The sequence below is a fragment of the Meriones unguiculatus genome, chromosome 2, assembly GCF_030254825.1.
Source record: "Meriones unguiculatus strain TT.TT164.6M chromosome 2, Bangor_MerUng_6.1, whole genome shotgun sequence".
NCBI lineage: Eukaryota > Metazoa > Chordata > Mammalia > Rodentia > Muridae > Meriones > Meriones unguiculatus.
In genome coordinates, this window is record NC_083350.1 from 40,921,004 (window position 1) to 40,944,666 (window position 23,663).

The 23,663-nt window shown below is 43.3% G+C and overlaps 1 long non-coding RNA gene across 1 annotated transcript in view; it reads left to right on the top strand.

The window, feature by feature from the left end:
• The first annotated feature begins 704 nt into the window (after window positions 1-704).
• Window positions 705-23,663, top strand: part of LOC132652316 (uncharacterized) — a 28,700-nt gene continuing 5,741 nt past the window's right edge. The window contains exon 1 of the long non-coding RNA XR_009589814.1: window positions 705-850. This is a non-coding gene — a long non-coding RNA (uncharacterized LOC132652316). The remainder of the gene's footprint in view (window positions 851-23,663) is intronic.

Here is a 23,663-nt window from a genome sequence, read left to right on the forward strand (position 1 = left end):
AAATGTGGAAATTTATATGTTTAAGATTTCTTCCTAGTAGCCATGATGTATTTCTGCACTAGCTAAGAATAGAGTGTGTTCTCCACTCAGCCAAACTTTAAAAAAAATATGCTGTACCATCAATATTAAGATGAAATGGTATCAAATATAAAAAGGTCTATCTGTCATTGGTGTTGCCCCTTTATCCAAAATACGCCTGCTGAAAGCAATTCATTCTTCACTGTATCACCCAAAAGGAGGTTCCCCATCTCACTATTTACTTTAATTACAGTCCTTAATACGAAAATGTGGAAGCTCAGGGAGTTTTATTAGTCACATTTCTGGTTAAATATTATTATATTCCTGAGTTTTATTCTGGTAATAGTTCTAAAATTAGATTGCTTAATAACAATAATGAATGTGTCTTTCTTCTAAATACAGTTTAGTAATCTTAAACCGATAGCAGGCTAAATTAAGAGCTGCAGCGCATTGTAAACCTGGAAGTTATCCCCAGGCAGTCATACAGAACGAACCTAATCTTTCTTCCTCAGGATGGGATATTCCTTCCCCTTCGCCCAGACCTTCCTTTTCCGGGATGCTGATTTGCAGGAACTCCAGCCAGTTTCACTGCCCTGAACTGGTCCACAGAGGTCTGTGGGTGGAAGGGAACTGACCTCTCTGCGGCGCATCCTGTACGTCAAACTATTGTACTCGGTGGCGTTTGTGTGTGTTGATGTGTGAGTGTCTCTGTGTCTGGGGTGGGACTTGGAGCACTTCCTGGGTGGAAGGAGGCTTCTTCCATCCAAGTACCTGCAGGTTACCAGCTGGAAGGGCAGACAGAAGCAAAACACTGAACCCATGTCAAGAAAAGGTAAGGAAACGCCAGCCCAGCTAGTTGAAAGGGAGGAAACAAATGCCTTTTCGTGGTCACTATAAAAAAACACATTCAAAACTCGCCAAAAACTCACTGAGTTGTTGAAATGGAAGGGTGAGCATACATTATTTCTGAGGGAACCACTGTCCTGTTGTTATGATATTTGCATTAGAGCAAATCGTTTAGTAAATGGAAATATATTCTAATCCTTCCCAGGTATAAAAAGAATGCATAAGGCAGGCTTTGTTTGTGTTCACAAGACAAAAATCACTGTCAATACAAGAAGTTTAAGCCAATGCTCCGTGCTGAACCTGCCACAGAACCACTGCTCCGTGAGATCTGGCAGCCTGCCTGGTGCTGAGAAAGGGAAAGGCTGAGCCTAGGAGGGGTCAGGGTCATTGCAAATCAGGTTCTACATTATTCCTTGTTCAGTCTGAAGCTTGGAAGGGGAGCCTCCACCCTGTGGGAAACTTCATGGAGATTTTGTAGACCTCAGCTTAAGGTTTCACACTTAACACAGCGTCTTTGGGCAGCAAGAGGGAATGGAAACAGTGCCAAATTCAGAGTCTAGGGGTCTGTGTTGGTTCTGCACTCATCAGCTTGTGGCTTTGGACAGGTTGTGAAATTTTCCTGGGTGTGTCTCCCAATGCCGCACGTGACTGAGAGTCCTGCCCTTTCTTCTCCAAAGGTTTTGTGAAAATTGCAGGATACAAGGCGCACACGAGTGTTTTGCAACCAACAAAGGGTTGTATGAAACATACGGGGGGGGGGGGGAGATTTTACAGGCTTCTGTATCCTTTTCCTATTGTTCCCCATACTGACTATCCGGGGTGTGTGAAATGCACACCCAATTAGTATTTGGTGCCAGGCTTACTACATAAGTATTTTAGAATTTCACCTTCTACGGAGGACATGTGCAGAATTCCGTGCTGGAGTTTTTAAGGACTACATCTAAGACCGTGGCCACGTCAAGTAAATCTGTAAAACGAGAAGGCTGAGTTAGAGAATTTGGGGGTCTTACTTGGTTCTTATATGCTCTTTGCACATGCCACCCCCAACCTTTTGAAACTTCCCTTTGCTGTCATTGTCACACTGCTTACTCCTCTTCATATTTTTTCCATGCTTTCTTCATCATTTTTCTCCCCACAGTACCCAAGCCAAAGCTTAGATATTAATAAAAACAAAAGTAGATTTACTTCAGAAGTAAGAACCAAACTAAGGAAGTAACTATTAAATTCTCAGCAAGCAGTCAAAGCCTCTCCTTTTGTGTAGACAGACAGCATTGTTGGAGTAGAGAGAAATAATACAACACAGTGGTGGGTTGCCTACTGTGGGAAATGGTCAGGAGAAATCCCACATTAATACCTCATCTGTGTATGTGTGATTAGCTTTATGATTTCCTAAAATTATTTTATAGCAGAAGTACTCTCGCCTCCATTTTTGCTAGTTATTACCAATATAAACAAGCTATATATTAACTCATCTACCCAATACGTACTTTTAATAAGTACTTGCAATGCCATGATCCAGGAATGAAGGCATAATGGCAGAGCCAATAAAGTGCTTCTTGTTTTCACTAAGTTTGTAGTCTACAGGAAAATACAGTCTTGAATCTGAGAATTATTCAGATGGGTATAATTTCTAATTGATTATAATAATTGTTACAAGAAAAGGAACAGTGCGGTGCTAAGACTGGGAGCCTGATATGGGCGCAGAGATCCAGGAAAGCCTTATTCACACTTGTGATGACAAACTGACCTCTAAAGAAAAAGAGAGGTTCATCCCAGCGAGGTGGTGGGAGGGTGTGGCCTCTGAGGGAACAAGGGCCAAAGCCTTGAAGAGTTTCAGGTGACTGACCTGAAGCAATGTGTGATGGGGTGCAGCATGTAGGAAGCACTGTGATACCTGAAGCTCAAGGGGAGGGGAGGGGAGGGGAGGGGAAGGGAGGGGAGGGGAGGGGAGGGCAGGGGAGAGGAGGGGAGGGGAGGGGAGGAGTGCAGACCCTCAGGACCGGCTGTGCAGGGCTTGGTAAAGATTCTAGCCTTTACTGGAAGGGCAGAGCAAAGCCAAGCGCTCAGAGCTGATGGTTGGATAATCACATTTGCATTTTGAAAAGATCCTTTGGCTGCTGTGTAGTGAATAAACTCAAGAAGGTCAAGGGCAGATTGCAGCAGACCAGCAAAGCAGGTAGCTTGGACCGCAGCCATGATGGCACAGGTGTGAGCCCTCCAGCACCCAATGCAGAATACTCTCACAAAGCTCTAGACTGCGTAGGTTGCTGGGCATCTGCAGGTCTAAATTATGTTATTAAGGAGATAGTTGGCTATAGAAGGTTAAAGCTGAGAAAGGAGATGAATGCTGACAGCCCATTAACCTAGAGCTTACAAGCAAACTGAGCTACACAGTATAAAATAAGACAGTCTGGTGAGAGGGGGAATGGAAAGGACAATCCCCAGAATTCCTGTTTCTTCCACTGCAAAATAACAATTGCACAGTTATTTCACAGGACATTTGTAATTGAGAATATTGTAGAAAGCAAATAGAACTTCAGGTGATATGATTATAGCACTAGTAAAATTCCAATTAAAGCCAGATAAAAAGCAATTTACAGTATAACAGACTTTTTAATCTGCTTGTTTAGTTTGTTTTTTCGAGACAGGGTTTCTCTGTGTGGCCCTGGCTGTACTGGAACTCACTTTCTCAACAAAGCTGGCCCCAAATTCAGAGAGCTGCTAGGCCAGTTCTTTATTTTTAAGGAAGAATTTTCAGGCACAGAAAAATACACTAGCATTTTGAATACCATTTCCCAGGAGCAGAACAGTATGATTTAACTCTCTTGGGCTGGCAAGTTGGCTCCACAGTTAACAGTGTTTGTCCCAGAGCCTGACCACACACACACTAAATAAATAAATAAATAAATACATAGGTACATACATACATAAAGGTAAAAATGTTTCAGTCCTTCTTTGAAATAATTTCTAAATCCTCTATGCTTTATGTAGTTTCTATGACAGAATAAAACTATGGCTGCTTTTTTCAAGTATGCAAGTACTGTTCCAAGGAGAGACCGGGATGCTGGAAGAAGCAAGGGCAGCCTATGAGGGCAGCCGTCTCTAGCATGTGCACTTGAGGAGCTCTATTGAAAGCCAGTTTGCTGATTTTTACATCCCTGTTATAAAGACTCAGAAGTAAAGTACTGAGAATCAGAGCAAAGGAAGGTTTTGATCTAACCTAACCTGGCCAGGTTTCCACTGCATATGCGGTCTGAGAACCATCAGTGTGTCAAAACCTTTGCCTATAATTCTTTATGAAAAGGGCCACAGCACAGAGCTGGTTAGATCCCTGAGATTCCGCCTGGGTATATGGGCAGGTAGATATATACATAGTGTCTGCAAGGATGGGAATCAGAAGATCTCACTTTGACTCTCCTGCAACCTGAATTCTTCAAACCCTCTGAGCCCAAAGCTCTCAAGGCCTTGATTTTCCTGCCATGATGAACTGTGAGCTAAACAAAAAAGACCCCAAATAAACAAAAAACCTTTTTTCTAGACTTAGTGGCACAGGCCTTTAATCCCAGCTTTTCAGAGGCAGAAAGAAGGCGGTTCTTTGTGTGTTCAAAGCCAGCCTGGTCTACATAATAACTTCCAGGCCAGCCCATGAGTACACAGTAAGACCCTGTATCGAAAATAAGTGAATATTAAATAAATCCTTTCTCCCTTAATTTCCTTGTCAGAGTATTTTTATCATAGCAAAAGGAAGCCCTAATTATTTTTTAATAGGGAAGAGGGTGGGAGGTTTGTGACTGAAAAACATTACTGATAACACAGCAAAGTCGGTCACTCCAAAGTTACGTACGTCACACTAAGGACACTGCACCTACCATTAGCTTTGCCATGTACTTGCACTCCCCTGAATCATCCCCCTCAACGCTCAAAGCCCTTTTCCTCTGTCTCATTGTGTCACTACAGGTCATTGTTCTTTGTAAATGAGCTATAAACAGCCAAATCCTAACCACTCTGAATGTTGGCTTATCGCTGAGTTCTCCCATGAGCATATGTAAATGTGTGCACACTCTCAAACACACACACACACACACACACACACACACACACACCTTTTGTTTTCTTTTCTTCTGTTCCTTACTTTTCCTTGGTCAGCCTAGTTTAAAGCACCTCAGTCCATGATCCTAAGATCAGTAAAGGAGAAACACTGTTTGTTTGTTTGTTTGTTTTTTCCCTTATAATCTGAATGTGACTGTTCTGTTGACAAGGCCCTGCTGACTCGGAAGCAGTTGTCAACTTTTTTGAAGATGGGTGAAAGGGCAGCAAGTGCCATGAGCTACGCTGGCTTCTAGTCCTAAAGAAGCCCATATGTTTCATTTTTTTGTTTGTTTTTTTGTGGGTTTTTTGTTTGTTTGTTTGTTTGTTTAGTTGGTTGGCTTTGGTTTGGTTTGGTTTATTTTTTCAAGACAGGGCTTCTCTGTGTAGCTCTGGCTATCCTGGAACTCACTATGAAGATCAGGCTGGCCTCAAACTCAGATATCTACGTGCCTCAGCCTCCCAGTGCTGGGACTAAAGAGGTGTGCCACCACTGCCTGGTTTTTATTTTAAGATAGGGTCTTTTTGATTCCAGACTAGCCTTGAACTTGCTTTGTAGCTGAGGATGGCCTTGACCTTCTGATGACCCTGTCTCCTCCTCCAGAATGTAGGGATTACAAGGGTGCACCACCACACCTGTTTATACAACATGGGCATCAATTCAAGGCTTCAAGCTTTCTAGCTAGGCCCTTTTCTAGCTAACCATTTTCTTGATAGTTTTTTGAAAAGTGCTTGCTTTGGTTTTCCTTCAGTTTTGAACATTTGTCTTGAGTATGTTCTCAAAATAAGACAGTCTAGGTACAATGGACTAAGATAACTTTGTTGTCTTCAATAAATTTGCAAACATGTATGTCTGAACTTGATAAGTCAATTTAATATAAATTTATGAAGGATTATTTCCATAATATAAATATAGATAGTACATCTGAGGGTGGCTATAGATGGATGATGTCCTATTGCCTGAGGACAGACGCTGAACCCTGAGACTAGACCACAGCTGTTGTTCACAGGGCTCAGCAAAGGTCACTTCCCACCAGGAGTCATGACAGAACCTTTATGTAACAGACTATTATGTGACAAGTAGCCTAAAGACTAGGCAAGGAGAAAAGAAAAGAAAAAAAGTTGACCTGTTGTTCTATGGTTTACTTCTGTGTTAAACTTCAATCTTCAGGGGGGAAAAAATTAAAAGAAGCAGACATCTGCAGTTAGGCCAATTGTTAAATATAATTTTTTTAAAAAATCAATATGGGGTGTCTTGGTTTCTGTTTCTGTTTTTCCAGATCAAAGAGCTCACTAAAGGTAACTTTTTGAAAACAACAAAAAAAGGAAGCATTTGTGAATTTGGCTAAAACATATGTAGTTGAAAGCTCTTGACTTTTGGCCTTTGTTTTTTTCTGCTTTTCGAGGGAGCTTCAAAGTCAGAAGCTGGTGGCTTTGGCAGAGGCCTGCTTTGAAGAGTGAAGAGGAGGGAAGTCTATTACAAACAGGTCACAGGAGGGGGCATTTCGGCTGAATTGTATTAGAGGTTTCAGGCATCCGCCTCAACTTCTTAATTGTAAGAAGATAATTAGCAGCAGATTATAACCTCACATCTCCCAGCAAAAGTCCTGACTTCCGGAGGGAGGGGGAAGGGAAGGGAGAGGAAAGCCCCCCCCAGCCCCCACCACCCCCTACGTTCTGACAATTGTGATTATTAGTACAAGAGATCAAAGTGGCTGCCTGCAGGATACAGCCAGATTACACTCTTTAAACTAGCTTGCTGTCTATGTTCCTGGGCCAGCTCCCAGCCAAACAAAGCCCTGCTCTACTGCAGAGGGCCTTACACCGCAAGCTAATAGAAAGACACATGGAGGATCACAGGTTGGAAAGCACCTATATGTAAACTGTTGCTTTGGAGATAGTAACTATGAAGGAAGATGTTTTATAAGCTGAAACAAACCAAGGAAAGTCTAAAGTCACCAAGCTGACTCAAAGATGTGAATACTTAATTAGATTATGTGAGCATCAACGTTTGCTCTAATGTGACCCCTGGGGCCATTGAACTTGAAATTTTGGTCAACGTTTCTAACCCCCGCATCCTGTCACTACAGGATAACACTTTGTTGCTAACCGTGTGGGACTCCTACTTTTCCCTGGGCCTGGCTAGTCTCACAGGGTTTGGGGGGGTTTTGGGTTTTTTTGTTTTTTTAATCTTTATTTTATTTTTCTCTGTCCTTGTGATGTGTAACTCCCCTGTCGGCAAACCATGCTGTCAACAGGATCCAAGGTTTCCCACAGGCTGCTCTGTGCAGACAGGCCCTCTCCGCTGCAGGTGGCTTTCATGCAGTGACAGAACACCACCATGTTTGGCTAGCAGGTGCCGTGCAGACTTAGGGACCACCGAGGAGGGTCCTGCCTCTGGCGGGCAGAGCCTCTGACACTGTGGGAGCCTGTGGGAGTTCTGCCTCACAGCGCAGCTTCCATCCATATGGACATCTCCCCCAAGAGCCTGAGACCTCACACAGTTAAAAGCCCGGCATCTGCTCCGGAGCACCGCAGCGCTGGCCAACAGTTGCAGAAGCGGAGAGACTCCCTGTCATTATTCAGCCGTCAGTAACTCTTCATTTTGACCACCTGGGAATGGAACCAGGAGCCATACCATTGGGCTCTCTATATCCAGGAACCAAGTCATTCATCTGCCTGAATTCTGGGGGAACTTTCTAGTTCTGTAGACTTACCAGAAATCTTTGATTTGGGATTGGGAAGGTAGCTCAGTTGGTAGAGCCCTCGTTATCATGCACAAGACCCTACGTTCTAACCCCACTAGAACATAAACCAAGCATGGTGGCACAGCCTATAAACTCGCGAGAGGTAGAGGAAGGGAGAGGAGCATGCCCGCTGAGGGTCAAGGCCGGGAAGGTAGAAACACTTCGGGGGAGGACTCTGGAAACGTTAAGAAGTTCTATGTGAGACCCCGACCACGTGCCTGGGGAAACAAGTCTGCTAGCTGAAGAACCAAACCATTACCTAATTCAAAGGCAGAGTTCCTAAAGCAGCGGTTTCTCAACCGTCCTGAGGCTGTGACCTTTAATACATTTGCTCGAGTTGGGTTGACCCAGCAATAAAATTATTTTGCTGCTACTTCATAACTGTAGTTTTGCTACTGTTATGATGATACAAATATCTGATACGCAGGATTTCTGATGTGAGCCCTCCCAAAGGAGTCTGGACCCACAGGTTGAGAACTGCTGTCCAGCATCAGCACAGACACTCATAAACAGACTTGGAAGGGAAAAGGAAGTCTGGGATTTCCTCATCAACATTGGTTGGCCACCATAACTATGTCACAGCCAGTAAGCAGGTCGGAGATGGAGTAAATCTCATCACTCAGCTCTGTCCCTGTCTCCTCCTAGGCCTGGAGTGTTGGCACCTGAGAAAGAAAAGACATTATGCCTGTTTTCTATAAATGGCAGAGCAATGCATTACGGCGGCCGCAGGTAACAGAAAACGTTAGTGAAGACTTCAAATGTTGTGCCGCATTATCATTTATTATTCATTTTGTAGGTGTGCATTGGTTGCCTGTACCCATGCCAGGCCTCTGTGTGAGGTCAGAAGACAGCTGGCAGAGGTTAACATTCTTTTCTTCCACCATGTGAGTCCAGGGAATTGAACTCAGGTTGTCAGGCTTGAGGGTAGGTATGTGCACCCACTAAGTCATCTCCCAGCACTACAAAGTCTTATTACATGAAAAAAAAAAATCTGTCAAAGAAGAACTATGGCCAGACATACTGACATGCATCTGTGAGCATAACTACTTGGGAAAGGAAAGCATATCATGAATTCAAATCCAGTCTGGTCTGGACAAAAGCCCATTACCCAACACAATGAGAAATGATAAAGGGGGCTGGAGAGAAGGCTCAGAGGTAAGGAGCACTGGCTGCTCTTCCACAGGTCCTGAGTTCAATTCCCAGCAACCACATGCTGGCTCACAACCATCTGTAATGAGATCTGGTGCCCTCTTCTGGCATGTAGGTGTATATGCAGACAGAATAGTGTATACATAATAAATAAATAAATCTTTAAAAAAAAAAAAGAAAAGAAATGAAATGATAAGGGGTTGGAGACATAGTTCATTCTCCTGGGTTCATTGTCTTAGTAAAAAGGGCAGCTACTGTTTATGAAAGCATGTGAGCGACTCTCTGACTGTTTTGTTACAAGACAGTGATCACAGGCTCCTGAAGCTGCGCTCTTATTTACTGTTACACACTCTTATTTACATTATTGTTACACTAATGGTGTTTTAAGCGCTGTGGTGTTAATTTCATAGACTTATGAAACACATTAGTTTGTTGGCCCCCGGTGAGCCCCACTGCTTTCCCAGAGCAAAATCACATGAATGACAAGTGCCAGGTCCCAGCGCTTGCAGAACAATTCCAGAGGTCACACGTTGCTCTGTCTCTCATGAAGTCACACAGCAGATTTATCCTTGGGTGAGCTGGGAAGTGACTACGGCAACAGAGTGCACTCCTTACCGGTCTCGAAGAAACCAAGTTCAGGGAGGATCGGGAATCTTTCCCTCTGTCCTGCTTGGAGTTTTGTTTGTTTGTTTGTTTGTGTCAACTTGACAGAAGCTACAGTTATCCAGGGACAGGGATCTTGACACTAAAAATGCCCCCACCAGATTGCCTTTAGACAAACCTTTAGCACTTAGTCAGTGATTGATGTGGGAGGGCCCAGCCCATTGTGGACTGTGCCACCCCTGGACAGGTGGCCCTTGGTTGTATGAGAAAACCGTGGGGAGCAAACCTTGGGGAACAAGCCACACGCTCCTCCAATGGTCTCTGCATCAGGCCTGACCTTCAAGGTCCTGCTTGAATTTCTGCCACGACTTCCCTCAGCGATGGACTATGATGGAGAAGTGCGAACCAAATAAATGCTTTCCTCCCCAAGCTCTTTGTGGTCATGGCTTTTATCACAGCCATACAAACCCAACTATGTTCCTTCTAGATGCCACATACATAGATTCAGCCAGCCGCCAAAAGCAGTCATTCTATAGAAGGAAGCTCGTTGAATAACTGCCTGATGCTTGATTGCTAAAGGGCGGGTACTTCATTGATGAGGTGTTTCAGTAGGTAAAGGTGATTGCCACCAAGTCTGATGTTCCAGCTGGATCCCTGGGACCCAGACAGGGAAAGACAAGAACTGATACTGACAAGGTATCCTATGGCTTCCACAAACATGTGTGCCTGTGTGATCAGACACACGCAACAAACAAAAAAGTGTGATTTTTTAAATGAAAAATTATTGCTGTGATGCCCCCGCCCTCATCCCCACCTAAGGAAACCAAGACCCATGAATGTGTGCCTGAGATAATTAGTATCGGTTGCCATCTTGACAGGATCCACAAGCATGAAAAAGAAGCCTCGTGGCTTCTCGGTGATAAATGATCTAGAAGAGTAGGGTAATGATGGCAGGAAGACCCACCCTCGATGTGGTGTCCCCAGACTTGGTAGAAAGAGAAAGTGAGCTGAGCACCAATCTTCGCCGTGACCAGCTGCTTCACGCTACTGTCACCAAGCTTTTCCCACCACAATGGACCACAGTTTCAAACAATAAGCCCAAACAAACCCTTTCTTCCTTAAGCATCTTTAGTCACAGAGATAAGAAAAGCCACTAATGGGGCTGGAGAGATGGCTCAGAGGTTCACAGCTCTGTCTGCTCTTCCAGAGGTCCCGAGTTTAATTCTCAGCAACCACATGGTAGCTCATAACCATCTATCATGAGATCTGGTGCCCTTTGCTCGCATGCAGGCAGAACACTGTATATGTAATAAATAAAATAAAATAAATAGAGGCATTCTTAATTGAAAGAAAGAAAAGAAAAGAAAATTAATTAATATACCACACTTAAGATAAGCCCCAATGCACAGGAATATTAGATTATATGTTTTCCAGAGGTCTAAGACATGCAACCCAAACTATGCCGCCTTATGATTATGACCAAACAACAAAAACTGGTCCTGGAGACAAGGTTCAGCAGTTAAGAGCACTGGCTGTTCTTTTAGAGCCCCAGGTTCAAGTCTCCGCACTCACTTGATGGCATACAACCATCAGTAACTCCAGTGATGGTCTCTTCTGGCATCCGTGGGCACTGCACGCATATGGTACAGACGCATAAAGGCAGACCAAACATCTATGCACACAAAATAAAAATAAATAAGGCAAAAAAAAAAATCAAACAGCAGAAACACGAAGGTCACTCTTGCCTTCCTCTCAACTATGCTCCTCTGGAGCAGGCTGTAAAACCTACATGGACTCTTCCCACTTCCCCACTACACGACCTTCTGTAGCTGCCCTCCCTACACCCACAGGAAAAGAGTATTCGCATGCCAGAATACACACAAAGAAGAATCAGAACAAACAGGTCTTGCTAAAGATCCCTCTGTTTTACCACATTTGCTCATAAGCCTCTTTGTCCAGTCACTCCTCTGCATCGCTGCCCAAGATTCACAAAGCTTTGCCTGAAATACACAATTTCGCCCTGATTCTTTGGAGCTCTTTTCCTGAAGCTTCCAATGTCACATCAAACCTGTACTAGATGAATTTGTTACTCTGCTCTTTTGTTAATGTATCTTTTATTATACAGAATTTTAAAAGCGCCTTTCCCTCCTCAATAACTCTAACACCTGAGAAATGAAGTTGTGGGGCCTCGGCACACTGATTTCCTAATGTGAGGGTCTACAGTCTGCTGAACTGAGAACTTGGAATTAAAGGGGACCGAAGATCCCCAAAGCAAGGTCTCTCAGCTATTCTCTCATTCTCTGCTCTCCTGTCTCTTTCTATCCTCCCCATCCCCAAAAATGAGTCATGAACAACACAATTCCTGTCTCTGGAAGCAAGTCATAGAAATCAGAGCTCCTCACCCCCAAAGCAAGCCATCAAATCTAGAAGGGCAAAGTTGTTTTGTTGTTGTTGTTGTTGTTGTTTCCTTTAGCAATCCTGAGCTCACATAATGGGGAACTAGGAATTAGAATTTCCCCAGAAAATGGCATACTAAATGAAAGTGAGCTATCAGGATGAGCCCTGACTTGGTGGCGAGATTCCTCTCTCAGGTAAAAGGCCGCCTGCACGTGTCTATCCTGGCTCTTTCTTTGCCTATCCAGAAGTCACACTACCACAGTAAAACTTAGGACTTTCTCTCTGCCCCATTTTGACCCAACCTGTAAGTAAATTTTTCTATACCTATCTACGTATCTATGTATCTATCTATCTGTCTGTCTGCCTGTCTATCTGTCTTCTATCTGTAGCTAATCAAGATGGTTGTTTCTCTTTACTGCATTGAGCGTTTGGATCCATAGTTAGGCTCTCTGGCTGGGAGCTCCAGGAACATCCAGAGGGGCCCTGCTGCAAGGGATGCCAAGCAGAATCTGAAACTTAGGTATTCCTGGGCGCTCTTCAGTCCATCCCATCGGCTCATGCACTTTTGTCCAGCTGCACTTCTACCCAGCTGTTGACCCCTTATAGCAGCTGAACATAAAGGGAGACCATTTTCTTTTGGTCTTGCTGTTGAAGAAAACATTCTGAAGCTTTCAGTAGTGAGAGAATGGAACCACTCAGCTAAAATCATAGGGCCTACACGTCTACATAAACATAAACGACTTGGCTCAAATCTGCAGACTGATGATCTGCATCATCAGACATCACAGCATCCCGTTTACAATGCTAACCAACAGCTATCCTCCCAACCCTACGCTACACCTGGCGTGCTGTTCGCCCTTCTCAGCTGTAGGCAATGTTGGCTATCATGCCTTCCTTCCCACAAAGCTGACAAAAAATAAAAAATAAAATGAACAGGGCTCATGGCTCTCATTCGGGGTCTGTTTGGCATCCCAGGACATTATCTCCAAATTTGGTCCTTCGTTTGTCTACCTCATGTCAGTGTTGGCTCACCAGCCCCTTTCCTTTCAGAGATCTCTCTGTCTCAAAAGTTTCAGTTGAATGAAGGTCTTCATTTCCACACCACAAAAATTTTAATTTAAAGTACTTCTTTTCAATTTTTAAAAATGTGTGTGTGCGTGTGTCTGTCTGTCTGTACACCACATGTTTTCAGTGTCCTGTGAGCCATCTAATATAACTACCGGAAACAGATCTTGATACCCGAAAGAGAACCTGAGTGCAAGAGCAGCACAGGTACTTTTAACCACGGATAAATCTCTCCAGCCTCTCAATAAAACTTTGAGTGATGAATGTATTATGCTTCCTGTGGGTAGAATTCAGTGATAGAGCACACTCACAGCATACAGGGAACTGGGGTGGATCTAATGAACACAAAAAGTTGGATTTTTTTTTTGTTTTTGTAAAAATTAAAGGGGCAGATGTTGTGACACAGCTAATCCCCAGAAGTAGAGGCAGGAAGATCAGGAGTTCAAGACCAACCTTGGCTATATAAACAAGTTCAGTTTGAGCCTAATCTGGGCCACTGGACTAGGCTCATAACTGTTTCATAACTCAAAAACAAATAAACGATAGGGCTGATGAGATGACTCAGTGAGTGGATGGCTGTTACTGCCAAGACTAACGATCTGATTTCAACCCCCAGTACCAACATGGTTGAAAGAGATCTAACCTTTCCCCTCACAAGTTGTCCTATTGCTTCCCCCACACGGTGCCATGTGTGACCTTCTCCCCCACAACACATGCATGAAATAAATGGATGTGATTAAAAAACACATGAATAAGCAAGAGCTGAAAAGTGCTGATTAGGGAAAGGAAATGATGGAATTCCTGTATCAGTGTGTGCTGGGGCAGTTTGGGGTTATTGGGGAAATTATTTCTTAATCTCAAAGTTTTGTGGCATTCTCTCTCCTCTGTCTTTGAACTCTTGGACAGCCCACTACTTTTTACTCTGGATTTTGAGGTAAAACAAATTCATGGGCAAATGGATATGCAAATTTAGAGCTACAGAAATAGAGTCCTGGCGAATAGTTGAGGAAACTGAAGCCCAGAAAGATCAAATGAGCAGCCTGCTATCCATCAATCACAGTCAAATGTTGGCAAATCTTGTCTTGTTAACATTTAGTGATCTATCTCCAAGGCACTCCTGAGCATGAACCAAAAAACTAGCAGAAAAATAGGCAACAGTACATGCTTTGTTGAAATGTCATAAAATAAGCCATATCTAGTAGATTGTAACTATTACAGTCTGAAATATAGTATGCTCAAAAAAATGAGAGATAAGAAATTTAGATGCTACGCTTCCATTTTATTTTTATAACTGCACAATCACTTAACTTATTGCTACACCAAGCTCAGATCTTAATTTCCTTATCAGAAAAATGTTTGAAAGCTGGCAAGAAGGGCACTTGCTACCACACCTGAGTTCAAACAGAATCTCACGGGGCAGAAGGAGACAACTGACCTTTGCAAGTCACCATCTGACCTCCACACCACAGGATGCACGCACAAACACACACACACATGCATGAACACACACACAGCACAATAAATAATTAAATGCACAAAAAAGAGAAAAGATTCGAATGCTCCATAATCAAATTGTGTACATAATACAGGGTCTGGGTTAGAAAATCCGAACAGAGAAAACTATGAATAAAATTTGAAAAAATGCAAGCCTTGCCCCTCACCTTTCCCATCCCTAGGCTCACTACTTGGGTCTAAGCACCCTCTTTCTCTTCTTGGAAGCACACCGGCACACCCAGCTACCCGAGCAGAGCACTGTTTTCATTATAAACACAAAAGGAAGTTTAATGTACAATTGTTCAACGTCTTGCTTTTATCTGCCCAATATTTTTAGATATTTTCCACACCAGCACATATGTCCATCTCTATTTTTAAGCTCTGTGCACCACACCACACTGCCTGTGCACTGCCGTTCGCTTACCACCCCCCCCTTACTTATGGCGCTTAGACTGTTTCCAGGTTGTTTTCCTGTTAGGTCGTCATTATTGAGCTTATTTATGCGTAGAGAGGAAGCAGGGCTCCAGAAGGGTGATCAGATCGACTGGCTGATCTTGTTCACTAAAAGGGAGCCACAGCTGCTTAATTAAATGAACCTTTGTGTTCCTGATTTTCGCTCTTTTATGTAGGTTTTACCCTACCGACCCAAGGCACTTGGTCTGCTAATCAGACTTGCTGATGGTTCCCTCACAAGTTTTTCTCCTCCTCTTGACTCCTTAGAAAGTGTCTCTGAAGCCAAGCCCATTGTTGTGTGGTCATAAATAGGTCAGCTCCAGAAGATGACCTGCATTCCTTTATTCTAAATTCAAATAGACCTCTCAAATCGTGTAAAAGAATCCATGTATCTAAAACGGACACGTGGCTTCCCCTCCTCCATCCATAGAAAGGATGAGAGGGATGAGGATGAGATTCAGGCATGCTCCTTCCTCAGTCTCAGAACCGAGGGCTCTCTGTAGCTAACTATGCAACTATACAGTGAAACAGAATGAGGCCACCTGGCAAAGAAGGGGCATTGGGACCCCAATAGCTTTGGTGATTTGGGGCTCCAGACCCACTGATTAAATGGAAAGATCTGTTCTTAATGGCTAAGGGGAGAAAGGCTGCAATCGGGGCCACACAAGTTAACCCAACCCCCCATACAGGACAATTTCACACTTCCCCGCGGGGCGCTAATGACTTTGTATATATGGCTATCCCAGAGAACCTTTGCCTTCTTCCTGAAGCCCTTAGTTGCTATGCAAAGCTACCGAGTCTCTTGAATCATTCCAAGGAAGGTAAAATGCCTTGCCTTCCTACCCTTTTGTAAACTGTTCCGCTGCTGCTGTCCCTGTAATTGCCGCATATTTCACCTGCTTCTTGGAAATAGCTAGCACTTTAGAAGGCTTGTCGGCAATCACTCACAGCAAGGCCACCGGATGGCCAGCTGCATGGGAGTCGCCAACCCATTCACTGGCTTTTCTGTTCACAGACCCCTGCTGGGCTCCCCGCCTTTCCCTGCAAAGCAATAACACACTGGTCACAGCATGGGTCCTTGCATACCAAGGCAGTCAAAGAAACTGGGGAAAGAGTTCAAGGTGTGAGCCCCCTCGCCTTTCAACCTGCAATCCTCCACATAACAATGCCTAGGGACTCATCCTGGCAGAATGATGTTTTAATCTGTGTTGACCAAAACTGAATATATCCACGCAGCAAAGACGAAAGAATTGTTCCTTTCCCTGGAAATCCACCTTCTATAAACCTAATGCGCATTCACCCTGAAAGAATGGTGAATGTGCTTCCTTCCCATACATTAATAACATTGTGCAGTGATTTGTAGTTCTTAATACTTTCACATTTGTTAATGGGAAAAAATGCTGGTAACATTCCACATGCGTGTTCATTTGACGTTATTTTGCACTGTGAAAGCACAGATTAGGCTTTGTTCCAGTGGATGAGAGCATATCCACCAACAATCCACTGTTGCTCGCCTCCTCTGGGAAACATCCTGGTACCCTGAGGAAGAAAGTGCCTACAGCCTCTCCCCGCTCTGGCATTAGCTCCCCACATTCAAGTACAGGAAAGAAGTGAGAAGGTATTTTGCTTTAAACACATCTACCATCCCCAAAGAGCTACAAATCTTTGTTTTATACAATCTGAGCCATGTCAGGGGTCTGAATGATACTCAAAAGCTGTTCTCACTGTGAGCAGCTGCATTCGCCAAGAGCCAGACACATGAGCAGACAGCTCATGTGCCAAGGATGCTGAGTGGAATGGACAAACTGTAAACCTGGGACAAATAACATATTATTTGAGTAGAAAGTCTGGGAGTTTTAAAGGCATGTGGTCCTTGCTGTCAGATCTTTATGACTTACCCGCTGGGGATTGTGTCTGTTTATGTGTGCGGTTTACTCATTGTCTTTCCATTTATATTTGGTTTAGGTAGAAGGAAGCTTAACGCCTATGTATTTATATGCTTGGCAAATCTTCTTTTGGTGTGTCTGTTTTTATTCTTCAACCTAAAACACTTCTGAAGGCCATCCCATTTCAAGTTTCCGAAAATCAGGGGCTAAATGAAAGCATCTTCTGTGTCTTGGATTTATGCTGAGGTTAACCCACTCCACGTTTTTAAATTGGACTTTGAAAATATGGCCCATAAAGTAGAGAAGGAAGGAGAATTCGCCAGATGTATAGTCAGATACCTATTTCCAAAGTAGCGCAACAGGCTTCACACATGTCCCCAGATGGCCTCGGGAATCTAAATTCCAGATAAGAAAATCACTCCAGAATGAGAGAGGGAAGTTTTACCTTCAATGTAAAGAAGATGATCTTTCAAGCTTAAAAATGTAACTGATAGATCCCACTTGCTTGTGCGGCTTTCGGGAGGAGCCCTGGGAGCCCCTACTCTTCCCTGACAAGGACCCACTACAGTCTTATTTGGAGGGACAGCATGGGTGCAGGAAGTGAATGTCAGTACAGACAAGTAGATGGCCTGAGTACAGACATGTCTGCCAGCACCAAGAATAGTAACAAAGTGAAAACAGCAACTTGGGATGAGTTAGTAACTTTGTCACCGAGATTCTACATGGCTGGTTATCATTATCCTGGAGTTGCTCATTCAGACCACTGCCTTTGAGAATGATTTTGATGATGGAAGCATGCAATCTACTTTGTCCCTGGCAACAGAGTTGCCTGGCACATTTAAGCAGAAATGCTAAACTTTCATTAACCATTTAATCACATCACCCAATTCATTTTTCTCTTTTGCCTTTATAGTCCCACATGTCATATACTCGGGATGAGGTGCTGACTGTTCAGAGCTGTGTGTGTCACACCAACATCACCCACTGAATGTGGTCTATGAAGTGATTCTGCAGATCCACTTAAAATCTCACTGAGGGGGAATAAATCTTGTCTGCATAAAACAGCAAAGGTATCCCTGTTTCTCTCCTGCGCCTCTTGGGGTGTTCAGGAAACCTGTGTTGAGAACACATTCCTGGACAACAGAACTGACATTGCTCTGTGGCTTCCATAACCAGCTTTGGGTGTTGCTACAGAGCCTCCGCCCCATGTCTGCAGCTGCTCCCAGGGCTCACAATCATTTCCACATGCAGGGTGCAGAGCTAGGAGGTAAAGCAACTCCAAGTTTGGCCACACACATCGTGGAGGACCCTCTCCTGCTAAAGTGGCATTAAGAATGTTTTATGGTATTTACTTAAGAGCTAGTTTTCCACAAAGGCCCGTCAGTCTAGGCAAACCCTAATGCAGCTTTTGTTGAAATGAAGGGTATCGGGTAGTAAAAGAGCTTTACTGCTTGTTTCAGAGTTCTGTTAGAGACCCTGCTCCAAAGAGGTGTACCTTGGGCTCCACAAAATGCTTACAGGAGTGCCATTGTACAGAGTCCTGCTGCAGCTGGAAAGGGGCTCTGACTTTAATTTAAGCAAGAACACATATATGCTGTAGGAGTGCCTGGTCCCTGACTTTCTTGGGGATAACCAACAGTGTCCCCAGTGAGCTAAAGCCATTGAGATGCAGCAGGTTGCCCAGGAGCATTCACAGTCACAGACTCGGTGGTGCTACGGTACATGCGTAGATGACATTGTGATGGCCAAAGATACCCATCCAGTTCTCCTTCTATGGCTTTAAGAAACCAAGAACATGCAAAATCGGGAGGGAGGTAAGACTGCTTCTTTGCATGCCAGAGAGGTGAACTTCTAAACCGCACACATCTTTCTCAATTTTTTTTTTAAGATTTTTTTTTTTAAACTTTAGATTTAGTGGACATCTCCAGGTGAATTTTAATGTTGGTGTCCATGAGTGAGTATCACCAGCTTAAGTAAACACAATCGACAAAAAATAGATATAGACATGAAAACAGTATGAATTCACTTGCAAACGAACCTTGGCTGGTTTCCATAGCCTTCACAAGAGTCCTGAAAGGGCAGGTATGATCATTATATTTAAAAAAAAAATGGCCGTTTTTCCAAAACTCTATAGAACCCTAAGGTAGTTGTACGCACTCAGAAGAATATATTCATTCTTCTTAGTACTGTGAGATAAAGCTCAGACAGGCCTAAGTCCCAGAGTGATACTTGAGAAACAGATAAAACAGTTGCATGGAACTGGATCTCTGTGAGGCGCTAGCATCCTAGCATAGGGAGGAAATGAATCCACAGTTTCTTGTGCATGGAAGGTGTGCGTATGCTTGCACATATGGGCCGAAGATACCTGTACCGACGTGTATACCCGTGGAGGTCAGAGGTCAGTGTCAAGTGTCTTCTTTGTTCACTCTCACCTTACTCTTTGAGGCAGGACCTCTTACCGAACCTGCAGCTCACTGACTAAGCAGACTGGCCAGGAAGTTCCTAGCATCCTCTTGCCTCTGTCTCGGCTCTGGAGCTACAGACCTCATACACTGCCCTACCCAGCTTTTTGCCTGGATGTTGAAGATCCAAACTCATGCTTATAAATGGCCCAACTGAGTCATCTCTCCAGCTCCTGAATTCAGAGGAACTCACAACCATTTAAGAGAAGGAAAAGTAGAAGATAATTGAGGACACCCTCATGACTTTTCCTAATTATGAAGCAACCCCACCACAGACTTGATTTAAATCAAAGTAGCAGGGCCACTTCTTGAATTTTGTCTTCCTTTTTTATCTGGTTCCTGGTTGGCCTTTTGCACAGCAAACTTTAGTTCTTTGTTATCCCCATACATAAAAAGAAAAGGGAAGAAGGGCTAAATATTGGTGAGAAAATGTCTAAATATTGACAAAAACAATAAGCTATTAAAAAAAAAATCAAAACCCGAAAGTATCCTTTAAGCCTTTGGGGAAACACGTGTGGTGGACATACCTTTAATCCCAGTACTTGGTGGCCAGAGGTGCATGGATCTCTGTGAGTTTCAGGCTATCTGGTCTACCTAGCTAGTTCCTGGCCAGTCAGAGCTGTATAGTGAAACCCTGTCAAAGCCAAAACAACAATAACAACAACAAAACCTGCTGGGAAGTTGGTATATCAGTATGGAATCAGGCCACATGCTATTCCTTGATGTGTTTATACAAGCCAGTTTTCTTATTTCTCTGTTCTAGCCTATCAGCTGAGACTAGACTGATTTTTAGGTCAAACCTTATGTGCCATATAGTTTGCTTTAGAGACTGTTTTTCCCTAGGGCCTCTGGGAAGCTAAATTGAGAAAAGCATGGTTTGTACCCAACTCTCCTTCTTTTCTTTTAATCACTAAGTTATAATATTAACCAAGATAACTTAGAGACAGATGGACTTGCCCCAGCTACTAAGAATGCAACAGCAAGCTCCAGAGTTTCTTAGCTTTCAACATTCCCAATCAACTCCCATTTCTGTTTGAGGAGAAAGTGGAACAAAGACGGTCCTGGATTTGTCATCCTCCAAGTCACATCCCATTTAGAGAGAACCTTGCACGCCGTAATGTCAAATGTCATTAGGTTTGACATACATAATTTCATTAAGCTACGGTTATGATCTCTAATGAGACATTGAATTTCCTCCCCCAAAATCAGTCACCAAAGCACATTTTCTCCTGATGAATTAATTAATAAAATACGAGGCTCCTTATGCAAAATATATGTCAGTGATTCCCGAGTGTGTCAATGCCCTAACTACTCTGAATAAAAAAGCAGAGGCCCGAGGATGATGAAGTAATGAGCACGGGGATTCAAGCTGATGTAGGCAGTTTCACCAGCCATCCCTGACAGAGTCAGTGCGGGCTGTGCCGTAAGCCAAGAAAGCACAGCATGGCCAACCACCTTCAGGAGGGGATGTCCTCACTCATGGTACAGAAGCATGCATCATCATCCCCAGTTAGGATCTGGTGACTGTGAAAGGCATCTGGCAACATTGCCGTCTGGTTAATGTTGGACCACGTTTTTGATGACTGCTATTATAAAAGGCTGTTTGGGAAGAGTCAAATACACACAGATGCATGGTATTCACTGAAAGATACAACTGCACTAGTTATATGTGTAGGAGCCAGAGAGGTGGCTCAGTTGGTAAAGTGTTTGCCACACAAGCATGAGAACCTTAATTCAGATTCCTGCATCCACATAAAAACTCGAGCATGAGAGCACACAGTTATAATCCTACCATTGAGGAGACAGAGATAAGAGGATCCCGGGGACTTTACCTGCCAACTGGTTTTGCTGAATCATGAACACAAGGTTCAGTAATACAATGGTCTCAACCTTCCTAATGTTGAGACCCTTAAATACAGTTCCTCATGTTGTGGTGAGCCCCAACCATAAGATTATTTCGCTGCTACTTCATAACTGTAATTTTGCTGCTGTTTAAATTATAATGTAAATACCTGTATTTTCTGATGATCTTGGGAGACCCCACTGAAAGGTCATTTGACAGCCCACAGGGGTCACAACCCACAGGCTGAGAACTACTGCAGTAAGAGATTCTGTCTCAAACATAAGATAGAGAGGTGATCAAGAAAGATACCTGACATCAACCTGTGGCCCACATAGGAACACACACATACACACACGCTCACCTTATGTGAATAAATGTCCATAAAACAAAATAAAATAACTCAAAGTATTTCTTACCAAATATCACTCTGGAGCAGAATTAGATCATATTTCCTCCAAATTTCTCTGTAATTTTATGGGTTGGAACATGAAAGAGTAACATCTCGGTGTCACCCAGAAGCCATGGGCAGAGTCTTGAACTTGCAGATAGTTCCAGGATGTCAGGACCTCAGGATGCTTTCCATCATCTCAGAACAGACTTTGAACAGAACTGTCTGATTGGGCAGTTTGTCACTTGCTCTTTTGATGTACAAGGAAATGTTGATGTTAACCTTCTAACGTCTTGTCTACCAGACTTGGTCAAGTACATAGCTGATCTAACAAAGCTCTTCAAATTTCCTGAAGTTTCGATGTCATCTAGTTCTTTGGACAGTATCATCTCCTTGATGGGCAGCACTCTGGGGACACAGGAGTCCCGTGGTTGCAGCAGTGATGTCAGTCATGCCTATGAGACCAAAATCAGCAGCTGCAGTGCTTTGTGTCAGAGATGAGTCAGATATAATGGCTGAGTCATTGTTCCTTTCTGCTTCCTCAGTGCTCTCTCCAGAAAGTGCCTCATGATGGACAGACTCAGAGCTCGCTGCTTACTGTAATATTGCTTGTGTAACAGGCTGGTGGTGAGCCTTGCTCTATGGTGTTCCATGACAGCTCTTATGATAATGACACAACCTTAGTTAATCATATGATTTGTCCACCAGAGACTGTAGTTTATTTTTCTGTTATTTCTTATGTTTCAGGTGGAGGCTATCATTTCATTTGTTTAGCTTGGTTTGGTTTGGGACCAAGCCAAAAGAAGGTAATTTCTCAAAATTGATGAAGCCTGAGAACTTAGACTCTAGTCTTTATGCTCACTGACTCATACTACCTTAACTTAAAATTGGCTGAGTTATATCAACTTTTAAAACTTTTTATCTAGTTTTTTTTTCATACAAAGTATTTTGATCACGTGTTCCATTCCCCAAGCTCCTCCCACTCCTCTCCACCTCCGTAACCACCATGTTTTTTCTTTCTGTCTCTTCAGACAATTAAACAAATTTTAAAAAAACCCTGTAAGACAAAACATGTCAAAATGAAACAAAATGCTCTCACATACAAACACACATACAATATAAAAAATTAAAAAAAAAAAAAGGAAACTCATGAAGACCAAATACTCCTGGGTGCTGGGCATAAGGTTGGTATACCCAGTGAGACACTGTTGGAGAAAACTGACTTTCCTTTTGCCAGTATCATCTTCTTGGTTAGCAGTGGGACCCTCTTGTCCACTTACTTCTGTCAATGCTGGAACCCCATTTGGGCTTAAATCTGTGCAAGTCCTATGCCTGTTATCAAAATCTCTGTGAGTTCATTTCGCATCAGTCCTATTGTGTCTGGATGACACTATTTTGTTTGTTTGTTGTTTTTGTTTTGGGGGGTTGTTTGTTTGTTTGTTTGTTTGTTTTGCATCATCTACCACCTCTGGCTCATACAATTTTCTGGCCTCCTATTCCACGTAGATCTCTAAACCTTGAAGAGAATAGCTTAAATGTAAATAAAGGAAAAGACTAGGTTTCCGGGCAGATCGTGTGGAGTGGCGGTCATGTGACCCCAAGTATATCACCATGGCACTTAGGGAACAGGTCATAACGCCTAGGATGGATTTTTTTATCCATCCTGTTTGTTCATTGTTTTACCTTTGTTATTTTGAGACAAGATTCCATCTTGTAACCAAGGCTGGCCTGGACTCATGGTGAGACTCTTGCTTCGAAGCATTCCTAAGCGCTGGTATTTCACAATACCAGCTGCCACATCGAGCCAGAATAGATTTGTTCGTTTGTTATTGCTGAGATGGGGTCTTACTATGTATTCCTGACTGGCCTCGAACTCACCAGGCTGGTCTCTAACTCAGAAGAGATTCAGCTGCCTAGGTTAGGTTTTTCTTATCTTCCTCTAAAACAGGTCAGACCTCATGTAAAAGATGCCCTTCCTATAGCAGCGCAGCAGAGATTTAAACAACAACACACACACACACACACACACACACACACACACACACACACACACAATGGTCACAGAGAAGAATCTGAACAGACGAACCTTGTTAACCCCATCACCATTTCCTCCATTGCTGCTTTCTTTTCATCAAACTGAATCATAAAATTAGGCATATAATAGACCTTCGCTTCCATTATAGAGGCTCTGTGTCACACAAAGCTAAGATTAAATAAATAGAATTG